This window comes from Scaptodrosophila lebanonensis, unplaced genomic scaffold (genome assembly GCF_003285725.1).
Source record: "Scaptodrosophila lebanonensis strain 11010-0011.00,11010-0021.00 unplaced genomic scaffold, SlebRS2 tig00000380-arrow-arrow-pilon, whole genome shotgun sequence".
In the NCBI taxonomy this organism is placed as follows: Eukaryota; Metazoa; Arthropoda; class Insecta; order Diptera; family Drosophilidae; genus Scaptodrosophila; species Scaptodrosophila lebanonensis.
In genome coordinates this window covers 3,281-17,500 of record NW_022060667.1, presented here as the reverse complement: position 1 = coordinate 17,500, position 14,220 = coordinate 3,281, and the positions used below count along the sequence as shown (strand labels likewise).

The window sequence follows — 14,220 nt, the reverse complement described above, 5'->3', positions numbered from 1 at the left end:
AAACTGATTATATTAAACTAAGTCTTTACGCAACATATTTATATAGAAAGGTCAATCAAATCAAATCAATACATATATATATGTTTTGATTTAAAATATATTATTGCTAAATAATTGTATTGCTTCATTATTAATTTATAAGTTGCATACAATGGAAAAAACATGCAATAATAAACACCTAAATTAAACAATGTTGTACCTATTTTTCACATACTACTTGTGTGTGTGAAAATGCCCAGGTTAATGTTTAATATAATCGATGAAAAATATTCAAATCCACACATATAAAATTATATATGCTACAAAAAACTGATTATATTAAACTAAGTCATTACGCAGCATTTATTTAGGTCTAAATACAATTTATTGAAGGAATTGATATATGCCAATAAAATGGTGTATTTTTAATTTCTTTCAATAAAATCATATATGACATATAAAAACAAACAAAAACATCAATATAAAACTCTAAGCGGTGGATCACTCGGCTCATGGGTCGATGAAGAACGCAGCAAACTGTGCGTCATCGTGTGAACTGCAGGACACATGAACATCGACATTTTGAACGCATATCGCAGTCCATGCTGTTATGTACTTTAATTAATTTTGAAGTGCTGCTTGGACTACATATGGTTGAGGGTTGTAAGACTATGCTAATTAAGTTGCTTAATAAATATTTTGTTTAATATACAAAATATTTAAAGCATATGGTATATTATTGGATATATATATTCATATATTCATAATATTAAGAGCATATAATACAACAATATATATATGAAATGAAACACACACATCATCTCATAAATATACAAACATAATATTCCTATATAAAATTGTATATGAGAGTGATGAAAAGAAGAAAATTTATACTTTCTTTTTTTTCACACAATTCATTTAATACTGAGGAATGTCTAGCATAAAATACATTTTATCTAGAATTGCCTCTTATTAATGTTGTGCGAATATAAATATAAAAAGAATATAAAAAGTATAAAAATGATTGGGACTATGAACTTTTTCTTCTTTTAATTGAATTTTAATGGGTAGTTGTGTTCTCATTTCACATAAAATATATATATATATGTATTAAATTATTAGAAATATTTTTTTCTAATAAATGAAAATATATTTATACAACCTCAACTCATATGGGACTACCCCCTGAATTTAAGCATATTAATTAGGGGAGGAAAAGAAACTAACAAGGATTTTCTTAGTAGCGGCGAGCGAAAAGAAAACAGTTCAGCACTAAGTCACTTTGTCTATATGGCAAATGTGAGATGCAGTGTATGGAACATCTATATTCTAGTATGAGAAATTAACGATTTAAGTCCTTCTTAAATGAGGCCATTTACCCATAGAGGGTGCCAGGCCCGTATAACGTTAATGATTACTAGATGATGATTTCCAAAGAGTCGTGTTGCTTGATAGTGCAGCACTAAGTGGGTGGTAAACTCCATCTAAAACTAAATATAACCATGAGACCGATAGTAAACAAGTACCGTGAGGGAAAGTTGAAAAGAACTCTGAATAGAGAGTTAAATAGTACGTGAAACTGCTTAGAGGTTAAGCCCGATGAACCTGAATATCCATTATGGGAAATTCATCATTATAATTATAATATTTAATAAATATTATTAATAATAGTGTGCATTTTTCCCATATAAGGACATTGTAATCTATTAGCATATACAAAAATTTATCATAAAATATGGCTTATAGTTTATTCAAATTATTATGGCTTGCCCATTGATAACATAGAATAAATGTCATTAAATTTGATAAAGTGCTGATAGATTGATATGAAATACAGTGTGTTAATTTTTCGAAATTATATAATGATATTTATATCTATGATATTTATATTTATTATAGGCACTTGTATGATTAACAATGCGAAAGATTCAGGATACCTTCGGGACCCGTCTTGAAACACGGACCAAGGAGTCTAACATATATGCAAGTCATTGGGATTTATTTTATAAACCTAATGGCGTAATTAACTTGACTACCAATACAAATGGGATTAGTTTTTAAATTATTTTATATAGTTTATTAATTCAATCCCGGGGCGCTCTATATAGTTATGTATAATAATATTTATATTATTTATACCTCTAACTGGAACGTACCTTGAGCATATATGCTGTGACCCGAAAGATGGTGAACTATACTTGATCAGGTTGAAGTCAGGGGAAACCCTGATGGAAGACCGAAACAGTTCTGACGTGCAAATCGATTGTCAGAATTGAGTATAGGGGCGAAAGACCAATCGAACCATCTAGTAGCTGGTTCCTTCCGAAGTTTCCCTCAGGATAGCTGGTGCATTTATATATTGCATAAAATAATCTTATCTGGTAAAGCGAATGATTAGAGGCCTTAGGGTCGAAACGATCTTAACCTATTCTCAAACTTTAAATGGGTAAGAACCTTAACTTTCTTGAAATGAAGTTTAAGGTTATGATATAATGTGCCCAGTGGGCCACTTTTGGTAAGCAGAACTGGCGCTGTGGGATGAACCAAACGTAATGTTACGGTGCCCAAATTAACAACTCATGCAGATACCATGAAAGGCGTTGGTTGCTTAAAACAGCAGGACGGTGGACATGGAAGTCGTAATCCGCTAAGGAGTGTGTAACAACTCACCTGCCGAAGCAACTAGCCCTTAAAATGGATGGCGCTTAAGTTGTATACCTATACATTACCGCTAAAGTAAATGATTCATATTTATATAAAAATATAAATTTTGAAACTTTAGTGAGTAGGAAGGTACAATGGTGTGCGTAGAAGTGTTTGGCGTAAGCCTGCATGGAGCCGCCATTGGTACAGATCTTGGTGGTAGTAGCAAATAATCGAATGAGACCTTGGAGGACTGAAGTGGAGAAGGGTTTCGTGTGAACAGTGGTTGATCACGAGTTAGTCGGTCCTAAGTTCAAGGCGAAAGCCGAAAATTTTCAAGTAAAAATATATATATATATACACAACATACATATTATTATTGATACACTTGAATAATTTTGAACGAAAGGGAATACGGTTCCAATTCCGTAACCTGTTGAGTATCCGTTTGTTATTAAATATGGGCCTTGTGCTCATCCTGGCAACAGGAACGACCATAAAGAAGCCGTCGAGAGATATCGGAAGAGTTTTCTTTTCTGTTTTATAGCCGTACTACCATGGAAGTCTTTCGCAGAGAGATATGGTAGATGGGCTAGAAGAGCATGACATATACTGTTGTGTCGATATTTTCTCCTCGGACCTTGAAAATTTATGGTGGGGACACGCAAACTTCTCAACAGGCCGTACCAATATCCGCAGCTGGTCTCCAAGGTGAAGAGTCTCTAGTCGATGGAATAATGTAGGTAAGGGAAGTCGGCAAATTAGATCCGTAACTTCGGGATAAGGATTGGCTCTGAAGATTGAGATAATCGGGCTTGATTGGGAAACAATAACATGGTTTATGTTCTCGTTCTGGGTAAATAGAATTTCGATTATTTTTAATGATCGTCATTTGTTCCCCGGATTGTTAGTTACGTAGCCAATTGTGGAACTTTCTTGCTAAAATTTTTAAGAATACTAATCTGGAGGGGTTAAACCTTTCAGTTTTAGCTCTTTTAAATTATAACGATTATCAATTAACAATCAATTCAGAACTGGCACGGACTTGGGGAATCCGACTGTCTAATTAAAACAAAGCATTGTGATGGCCCTAGCGGGTGTTGACACAATGTGATTTCTGCCCAGTGCTCTGAATGTCAACGTGAAGAAATTCAAGTAAGCGCGGGTCAACGGCGGGAGTAACTATGACTCTCTTAAGGTAGCCAAATGCCTCGTCATCTAATTAGTGACGCGCATGAATGGATTAACGAGATTCCTACTGTCCCTATCTACTATCTAGCGAAACCACAGCCAAGGGAACGGGCTTGGAATAATTAGCGGGGAAAGAAGACCCTTTTGAGCTTGACTCTAATCTGGCAGTGTAAGGAGACATAAGAGGTGTAGAATAAGTGGGAGATATTAGATTTCGGTTTAGTATCGCCAATGAAATACCACTACTCTTATTGTTTCCTTACTTACTTGATTAAATGGAACGTGTATCATTTCCTAGCCATTATACGGATATATTTTTATATATCTTATGGTATTGGGTTTTGATGCAAGCTTCTTGATCAAAGTATCATGAGTTTGTTATATAATTGCAAACAAATTCTAATAATGAGAGGATGCGCATTTATGTGTATTTTCAATTTATGAATTTGGTATAACTCCAATTACTCCGGTATGATCCAATTCAAGGACATTGCCAGGTAGGGAGTTTGACTGGGGCGGTACATCTCTCAAATAATAACGGAGGTGTCCCAAGGCCAGCTCAGTGCGGACAGAAACCACACATAGAGCAAAAGGGCAAAAGCTGACTTGATCTCGGTGTCCAGTACACACAGGGACAGCAAAAGCTCGGCCTATCGATCCTTTTGGTTTAAAGAGTTTTTAACAAGAGGTGTCAGAAAAGTTACCATAGGGATAACTGGCTTGTGGCGGCCAAGCGTTCATAGCGACGTCGCTTTTTGATCCTTCGATGTCGGCTCTTCCTATCATTGTGAAGCAAAATTCACCAAGCGTTGGATTGTTCACCCATGCAAGGGAACGTGAGCTGGGTTTAGACCGTCGTGAGACAGGTTAGTTTTACCCTACTAATGACAAAAACGTTGTTGCGACAGCATTCCTGCGTAGTACGAGAGGAACCGCAGGTACGGACCTATGGCACAATACTTGTTCGAGCGAACAGTGGTATGACGCTACGTCCGTTGGATTATGCCTGAACGCCTCTAAGGTCGTATCCGTGCTGGACTGCAATGATAAAAATGGGGCAATTTGCATTGTATGGCTTCTAAATCATTAAAAGTTTATATGCATTTATAAACGACAATGAATATGTGATGCCAATGTTATGAGTAACATAGTTAACTTTGGAGGATCTTCGATCACCTGGTGCCAATGCTAGTTACTTATTAAAACATTATTTAATACAATGACAAAGCCTAGAATCAATTGTAAACGACTTTTGTAACGGGCAAGGTGTTGTAAGTGGTTGAGCAGCTGCCATACTGCGATCCACTGAAGCTTATCCTTTGCTTGATGATTCGACGATATATATAATATGTTTATATATAAAAATATACGACTTCGCAATGGTTTTGTACATTGTGCATGTAGTATATATAATAATATATAATATATATATATAGAGTCAATCGAGAATCATCAATAATGGTAGCCGGTGTTTCACTCACTGTTGGTGGTGGTGTGTGTATTCATTAAGGCCTGCCATTATTATTAATTATTATTATTTTTTTTTTATATATATTTAACCTATATATATTATAACCACCCACCTATATACTACAAAATATTATACATAATGGTGTCCCTATGTATAAAATTAATATATACTTGTCTCTTTGAGCATGCGAAAAGTCTTAAGTATATAATAACTCTATGTATATCACTTTGGAATGTGTACATAGAGTATCAGAAATGTTATAAACAAGAACGCGCATGCCAATTACTATATTCTAGTATAGTATTGGCTCGTGTAAATATATAATATATACAAGTCAATATATACTTGCCCCTTGGAGCATATGCGAAAAGTCTTAAGTATATATGTATCACTATGAAATGTGTACATAAGTATATCAGAAATGTTACAAACAAGCACACCCGCACGCCAATTTTACTATATTATAGTATTGGCATGTGTAAATATATACTTGCCCTTGACTTGAGCATATGCGAAAAGTCTTAAGTATATAATAACTCTATGTATCACTATGGAATGTGTACATAGTATATCAGAAATGTTACAAACAAGCACACCCGCACGCCAATTTTACTATATTATAGTATTGGCATGTGTAAATATATACTTGCCCTTGACTTGAGCTTATGCGAAAAGTCTTAAATATATAATAACTCTATGTATCACTATGGAATGTGTACATAGTATATCAGAAATGTTACAAACAAGCACACCCGCACGCCAATTTTACTATATTATAGTATTGGCATGCATAAATATATACTTGCCCTTGACTTGAGCATATGCGAAAAGTCTTAAGTATATAATAACTCTATGTATCACTATGAAATGTGTACATAGTAGTATATCAGAAATGTTACAAACAAGCACACCCGCACGCCAATTTTACTATATTATAGTATTGGCATGTGTAAATATATACTTGCCCTTGACTTGAGCATATGCGAAAAGTCTTAAGTATATAATAACTCTATGTATCACTATGGAATGTGTACATAGTATATCAGAAATGTTACAAACAAGCACACCCGCACGCCAATTTTACTATATTATAGTATTGGCATGCGTAAATATATACTTGCCCTTGACTTGAGCATATGCGAAAAGTCTTAAGTATATAATAACTCTATGTATCACTTTGGAATGTGTACATAGTATATCAGAAATGTTACAAACAAGCACACCCGCACGCCAATTTTACTATATTATAGTATTGGCATGTGTAAATATATATAAATGTACATACAAAGTATGCATTTATTAAGGAATACAAATGTTTCTTAAATGTATCACATGGTATTATAATAAATATAGTGTGTTTATTCATTATAAACACACTATATATGAAGTAACCCATGTGTTAAAATAAATATAGTGTGTTTATTAATAATAAACACACTATATATGAAGTAACCCATGCATTAAAATACAGTGTGTTTATTCCAAATAAACACACTATAAACGTATTTAACCTATAGAGGTAAATGTCATTTTAGTCATATATTTTATATAAAATGCTACCGCATAAAGAAATAGTGGCACAAAACACCTATAGAGTCAGTGGTGTTCTCGCACCATGAAGAAAAATTTTCCTTCATAATATATACAAGTGTTTGTTCAAGCAACAGACACCATGTATATATAGGTGTTTTGTGCCACTACTTCTTTATGCTGTAGCATTTTATATGAAATGTATTACTAAAATAACATGCATTTGTATAGTTAAAATAAATATAGTGTGTTTATTCAAAATAAACACACTACATATGAAGTAGCTCATGCATTAAAATAAATATAGTGTGTTTATTCATAATAAACACACTATATATGAAATAACCTATGCATTAAAATATAGTGTGTTTATTCATTATAAACACACTATATATGAAGATACCCATGTGTTAAAATAAATATAGTGTGTTTATTCCAAATAAACACACTATAAATGTATTTATGTTTGGTTTGGAGGTGCATAAATACATGTTGAATTTAGTGGTACATTTTGAAAAAATGCTACCGCAGATAGAAGTAGTGGCACAAAACATACTTGTGGAGTGTGCTTCTGCACGAAGAAGTAAAATTACTTTTTCATATAAATTAATGTAGTGGCGGCATTAATAGTGCAGATGCATTTAGTATAGAATATATATGGGTTTTACTATAGTCTGGTTGAATTTAAAGTAAGCCTATATATAAAAATGGTGTCCCAAGGTATTAAAATAAATATAGTGTGTTTATTCATAATAAACACACTATAAATGTATTTATGTTTGGAGGTGCATAAAATACATATAATATATATGGGTTTTACTAAAGTCTGGTGGAATTTAAAGTAAGCCCATATATACAAATGGTGTCCCAAGGTATTAAAATAAATATAGTGTGTTTATTCGTAATAAACACACTATAAATGTATTTATGTTTGGTTATGGAGGTGCATAAATACATGTTGAATTTAGTGGTACATTTTGAAAAAATGCTACTGCAGATAGAAGTAGTGGCACAAAACATACTTGTGGAGTGTGCTTCTGCACGAAGAAGTAAAATTACTTTTTCATATAAATTAATGTAGTGGCGGCATTAATAGTGCAGATGCATTTAGTATAGAATATATATGGGTTTTACTATAGTCTGGTTGAATTTAAAGTAAGCCCATATATAAAAATGGTGTCCCAAGGTATTAAAATAAATATAGTGTGTTTATTCATAATAAACACACTATAAATGTATTTATGTTTGGAGGTGCATAAAATACATATAATATATATGGGTTTTACTAAAGTCTGGTGGAATTTAAAGTAAGCCCATATATACAAATGGTGTCCCAAGGTATTAAAATAAATATAGTGTGTTTATTCGTAATAAACACACTATAAATGTATTTATGTTTGGTTATGGAGGTGCATAAATACATGTTGAATTTAGTGGTACATTTTGAAAAAATGCTACTGCAGATAGAAGTAGTGGCACAAAACATACTTGTGGAGTGTGCTTCTGCACGAAGAAGTAAAATTACTTTTTCATATAAATTAATGTAGTGGCGGCATTAATAGTGCAGATGCATTTAGTATAGAATATATATGGGTTTTACTATAGTCTGGTTGAATTTAAAGTAAGCCCATATATAAAAATGGTGTCCCAAGGTATTAAAATAAATATAGTGTGTTTATTCATAATAAACACACTATAAATGTATTTATGTTTGGAGGTGCATAAAATACATATAATATATATGGGTTTTACTAAAGTCTGGTGGAATTTAAAGTAAGCCCATATATACAAATGGTGTCCCAAGGTATTAAAATAAATATAGTGTGTTTATTCGTAATAAACACACTATAAATGTATTTATGTTTGGTTATGGAGGTGCATAAATACATGTTGAATTTAGTGGTACATTTTGAAAAAATGCTACTGCAGATAGAAGTAGTGGCACAAAACTACTTCATGGAGTTAGCATCAGCACGAAGTAAAATTACTTCATATAATATTTAATGAACTGGGGCATCATTAAAATAATAGTGCTTATAGAGATGCGGTTGACGAATTATAATATGGCAGCAACATATAAATAAATAGACACATCAGTATAATAATATATAGTGGAGAAGCTTGATTCTATTATAGTAAATATTTTTTTATTATAATAGAAGGCTTGATAATTTAGTGGTATATTTTGAAAAAAAGTTGTCACATAAAGAAGTAGTGGCACAAAACTACTTCATGGAGTTAGCATCAGCACGAAGTAAAATTACTTCATATAATATTTAATGAACTGGGGCATCATTAAAATAATAGTGCTTATAGAGATGCGGTTGACGAATTATAATATGGCAGCAACACATAAATAAATAGACACATCAGTATAATAATATATAGTGGAGAAGCTTGATTCTATTATAGTAAATATTTTTTTTATTATAATAGAAGGCTTGATAATTTAGTGGTATATTTTGAAAAAAAGGTGTCACATAAAGAAATAGTGGCACAAAACTACTTCATATGGCAAAGAGAAATCAATGATTTCAAATAAATCCTGTATATTCGTAGCGTAATATACATAAAGATAGTTGTAATATTTTACTTCTATCGTTAATTTTTACTATGTATATGGTTCTTTCGTATCGACAGTTTGTTCCTTTTTATGGTTCATTACGACTGGTCGTTAGAATCCCTCTATACAGAAAAAGATATTTGGGAGTAGGAAAAACCAAACAAGTCCGACCTGGTTGCCCCTATATCGTTAATTAGTCTGGTGTGATACATTAAGAACTATGTTCTTAATGAGTTTTTGATATACTATAGGTGTATAAAAATTATACACAATTAATATAGTGTACAAAGACAGAAACACAGTACACATGTATTTATACATGTGTAAAATTTTATATATAGTTATTGGGGAGGCTATTATATAAAATGAAAAATTAATAGTTATAACTTGTTATGACTTATTAATAAAAAAAAAGTATTTGCGCTATATAAAATAGCGTTAAATAACAAATGAACAAACAAACAAAAAGACACATTATTTGTGTATATATTTTTAATATGTACGCAAAAAATAGTGTGTTATATGTGTTGTATGTATATTTCTCCTACCCTAGCTCATCGCGAGTGAAGATGGGTAGAGTTATATATAATAACACACACACATAATATATGAAATTATAAATTTCATATTCAAAATGAATTAATTTATTTAATTCATACTAAATAAATGTTACAAGCACACAAATATTTTCAGAAAGTGAAAATATAAAAATATTTTTGAACGAAATGTTACATATTATTATAGATTAGTCTATAAAAATAAATGTTCATTATATATCCTACATTAATAATATTAATGCTTTATAAAAATATGTTACTACACACATAAAATACATGTTACCAAACATCAAAGGCATATTATTAAAAATGAATAATATATATATATATCCAAGAAAAATAATAATGCTTATGAATTTACTTAAAATGGGGATAACCAACACATACAAGTAAAACATATAAAATATATGTTACTTGAAATAAAAAGCATAAAAATATTATGCTTAAATATATATAAAATAACACAAATATATAAGCGAAGTGTTATTAAAAAAGCGTTGGTAATAAAAAGCATATTATAATAAAATGGAATAATATATAAACATTCCAAACAAAAATAATATTATGCCAAACTATTATGGAGACCAAACACCCGATACACATATGTTTATTGAAATGAAAAAGCATTAATATAATATTATTAAATTAAAAATGACGAATATGATGCCGTATAAGAAGATGGCCATATACGGTTAACGGATAGAACTTATTTGGACCAAAAAAAATCTATATGTATTTATATTTTTATTCAAAATATATTATTAATTGCCAATTTTATAAAAAAAAATGTTGCCACACAATACATACAAAAGAAGTATATATTATATTGATAATGCAAATATTTCCGCCCATGACAAAAGCAATGAAGAAAAACACACACTACTATATGTACAAATAAATTCCGCCCGTCGCCGCCCTGGCAAAAAGCATTATTATGCAAAAATGTACACAGTACACAAAAAGTATATATAATATACTATACAAGATTTTGTTCCGCCCAAACAAACAAAAGCTTAAAAGCAAAACACAAATTATATATATAAAATAACATTATTCTGGTTGATCCTGCCAGTAGTATATGCCTTGTCTCAAAGATTAAGCCATGCATGTCTAAGTACAACACGAATTAACAGTGAAACCGCAAAAGGCTCATTATATCAGTTATGGTTCCTTTGATCGTTAACAGTTACTTGGATAACTGTGGTGGTAATTCTAGAGCTAATACATGCAATTAAAACACGGACCTTTTGGAACGTGTTGCTTTTATTAGACAAAAACCAAGCGGGTCGCAAGATCGTTTATATTGGTTGAACTCTAGATAACATGCAGATCGTATGGTCTTGTACCGACGACAAGATCTTTCAAATGTCTGCCCTATCAACTTTTGATGGTAGTATTTAGGACTACCATGGTTGCAACGGGTAACGGGGAATCAGGGTTCGATTCCGGAGAGGAGCCTGAGACAAACGGCTACCACATCTAAGGAAGGCAGCAGGCGCGTAAATTACCCACTCCCAGCTCGGGGAGGTAGTGACGAAAAATAACAATACAGGACCTCATATCCGAGGCCCTGTAATTGGAATGAGTACACTTTAAATCCTTTAACAAGGACCAATTGGAGGGCAAGTCTGGTGCCAGCAGCCGCGGGTAATTCCAGCTCCAATAGCGTATATTAAAGTTGTTGCGGTTAAAACGTTCGTAGTTGAACTTGTGCTTCATACGGGTAGTACAAACATACAATTGTAGTTAGTACTATACCTTTATGTATGGAAGCGTATTACCGGTGGAGTTTCTTATATATATATAAGATACTTGTTATTTTTTTTATATATAACCTCCTATTTAAAAACCTGCATTAGTGCTCTTCATCGAGTTGTTATTGTGGGCCGGTACAATTACTTTGAACAAATTAGAGTGCTTAAAGCAGGCTTCAAATGCCTGAATATTTCTGTGCATGGGATAAATGAAATAAGACCCTCTGGTTCTACTTTCATTGGTTTTAGAACAGAGGTAATGATTAATAGAAGCAGTTTGGGGGCATTAGTATTACGACGCGAGAGGTGAAATTCTTGGACCGTCGTAAGACTAACTTAAGCGAAAGCATTTGCCAAAGATGTTTTCATTAATCAAGAACGAAAGTTAGAGGTTCGAAGGCGATCAGATACCGCCCTAGTTCTAACCATAAACGATGCCAGCTAGCATTGGGTGTAGCTACTTTTATGGCTCTCTCAGTCGCTTCCCGGGAAACCAAAGCTTTTGGGCTCCGGGGGAAGTATGGTTGCAAAGCTGAAACTTAAAGGAATTGACGGAAGGGCACCACCAGGAGTGGAGCCTGCGGCCTTCTAATTTGACTCAACACGGGGAAAACTTACCAGGTCCGAACATAAGCGTGTAAGACGATTGATAGCTCTTTCTCGAAATCTATGGGTGGTGGGCATGGCCGTTCTTAGTTCGTGAGTGATTTGTCTGGTAATTCCGATAACGAACGAGACTCAAATATATTAAATAGATATCTTCAGGATTATGGTTTGAAGCTTATATAGCCTTCAATTCATGGTGGATAGTAAAATGTTTATCATGATTGAATGGTGTTTATATAAGTGGAGCCGTACCTGTTGGTTTGTCCCATTATAAGGGACACTAGCTTCTTAAATGGACAAATGCGTCTAGCAATAATGAGATTGAGCAATAACAGGTCTGTGATGCCCTTAGATGTCCTGGCTGCACGCGCGCTACAATGAAAGTATCAACGTGTATTTCCTAGACGAGAGAGGTCCGGGTAAACCGCTGAACCACTTTCATGCTTGGGATTGTGAACTGAAACTGTTCATATGAAACTTGGAATTCCCAGTAAGTGTGAGTCATTAACTCGCATTGATTACGTCCCTGCCCTTTGTACACACCGCCGTCGCTACTACCGATTGAATTATTTAGTGAGGTCTCCGGACGTGATCACTGTGACGCCTCGTGTGTTACGGTTGTTTCGCAAAAGTTGACCGAACTTGATTATTTAGAGGAAGTAAAAGTCGTAACAAGGTTTCCGTAGGTGAACCTGCGGAAGGATCATTATTGTGATATTTAATATCAAAATTAATGATACAAAGGTATTATTCAACTAAATATTGATAATACCAAATATATATAATACTACATATACACACACATATATTGCCATACATACACTATATACATATAAAAATGTGTAAATATAAAATTTTACACACAAACATATATGACCTAAAGTAAATAAGTGTTGTACCTATTTTTCACGCAGGACGTGTGTGAGAATGCCAGGTTAATGCTTTAATATAATCGATGAAAATAATCCACATATTATTATATATGCTACAAAAAACTGATTATATTAACTAAGTCTTTACGCAACATATTTATATAGAAAGGTCAATCAAATTCAAATCAATACATATATATATGTTTTGATTTACAATATTTATTGCTAAATAATTGTAGTTGCTTCATTATTAATTTTAAGTTGCATACAATGGAAAAAACATGCAATAATAAACACCTAAATTAAACATGTTGTACTATTTTTCACATACTACTGTGTGTGTGAAAATGCCCAGGTTAATGTTTAATATAATCGATGAAAAATATTCAAATCCACACATATAAAATTATATGCTACAAAAAACTGATTATATTAAACTAAGTCATTACGCAGCATTTATTTAGGTTAAATACAATTTATGAAGGAATGATATATGCCAATAAATGGTGTATTTTTAATTTCTTTCAATAAAATCATATATGACATATAAAACAAACAAACATCAATATAAAACTCTAAGCGGTGGATCACTCGGCTCATGGGTCGATGAAGAACGCAGCAAACTGTGCGTCATCGTGTGAACTGCAGGACACATGAACATCGACTTTTGAACGCATATCGCAGTCCATGCTGTTATGTACTTTATTAATTTTGAAGTGCTGCTTGGACTACATATGGTTGAGGGTTGTAAGACTTGCTAATTAAGTTGCTAATAAATATTTTTTTGAATATACAAAAATTTAAAGCATATGGTATATTATTGGATATATATATTCATATATTCATATATTAAGAGCATTAATACAACAATATATATATGAATGAAACACAACCTCATCTCATAAATATTACAAACATAATATTCCTATATAAAATTGTATATGAGAGTGATGAAAGAAGAAAAATTTATACTTTCTTTTTTTTCACACAATTTTAATACTGAGGAATGTCTAGCATAAAAACATTTATCTAGAATTGCCTCTTATTAATGTTG

The 14,220-nt window shown here is 32.4% G+C and overlaps 1 non-coding gene and 1 pseudogene across 1 annotated transcript; both read left to right on the top strand.

The window, feature by feature from the left end:
• Positions 1–464: 464 nt before the first annotated feature.
• LOC115630234 lies at positions 465–643 on the top strand. Its single transcript, XR_003996073.1, has one exon. It is a non-coding gene; the product is annotated as a 5.8S ribosomal RNA (ribosomal RNA).
• Positions 644–13,737: 13,094 nt separating this feature from the next.
• Positions 13,738–13,914, top strand: LOC115630244 (annotated as a pseudogene).
• Positions 13,915–14,220: the final 306 nt, after the last annotated feature.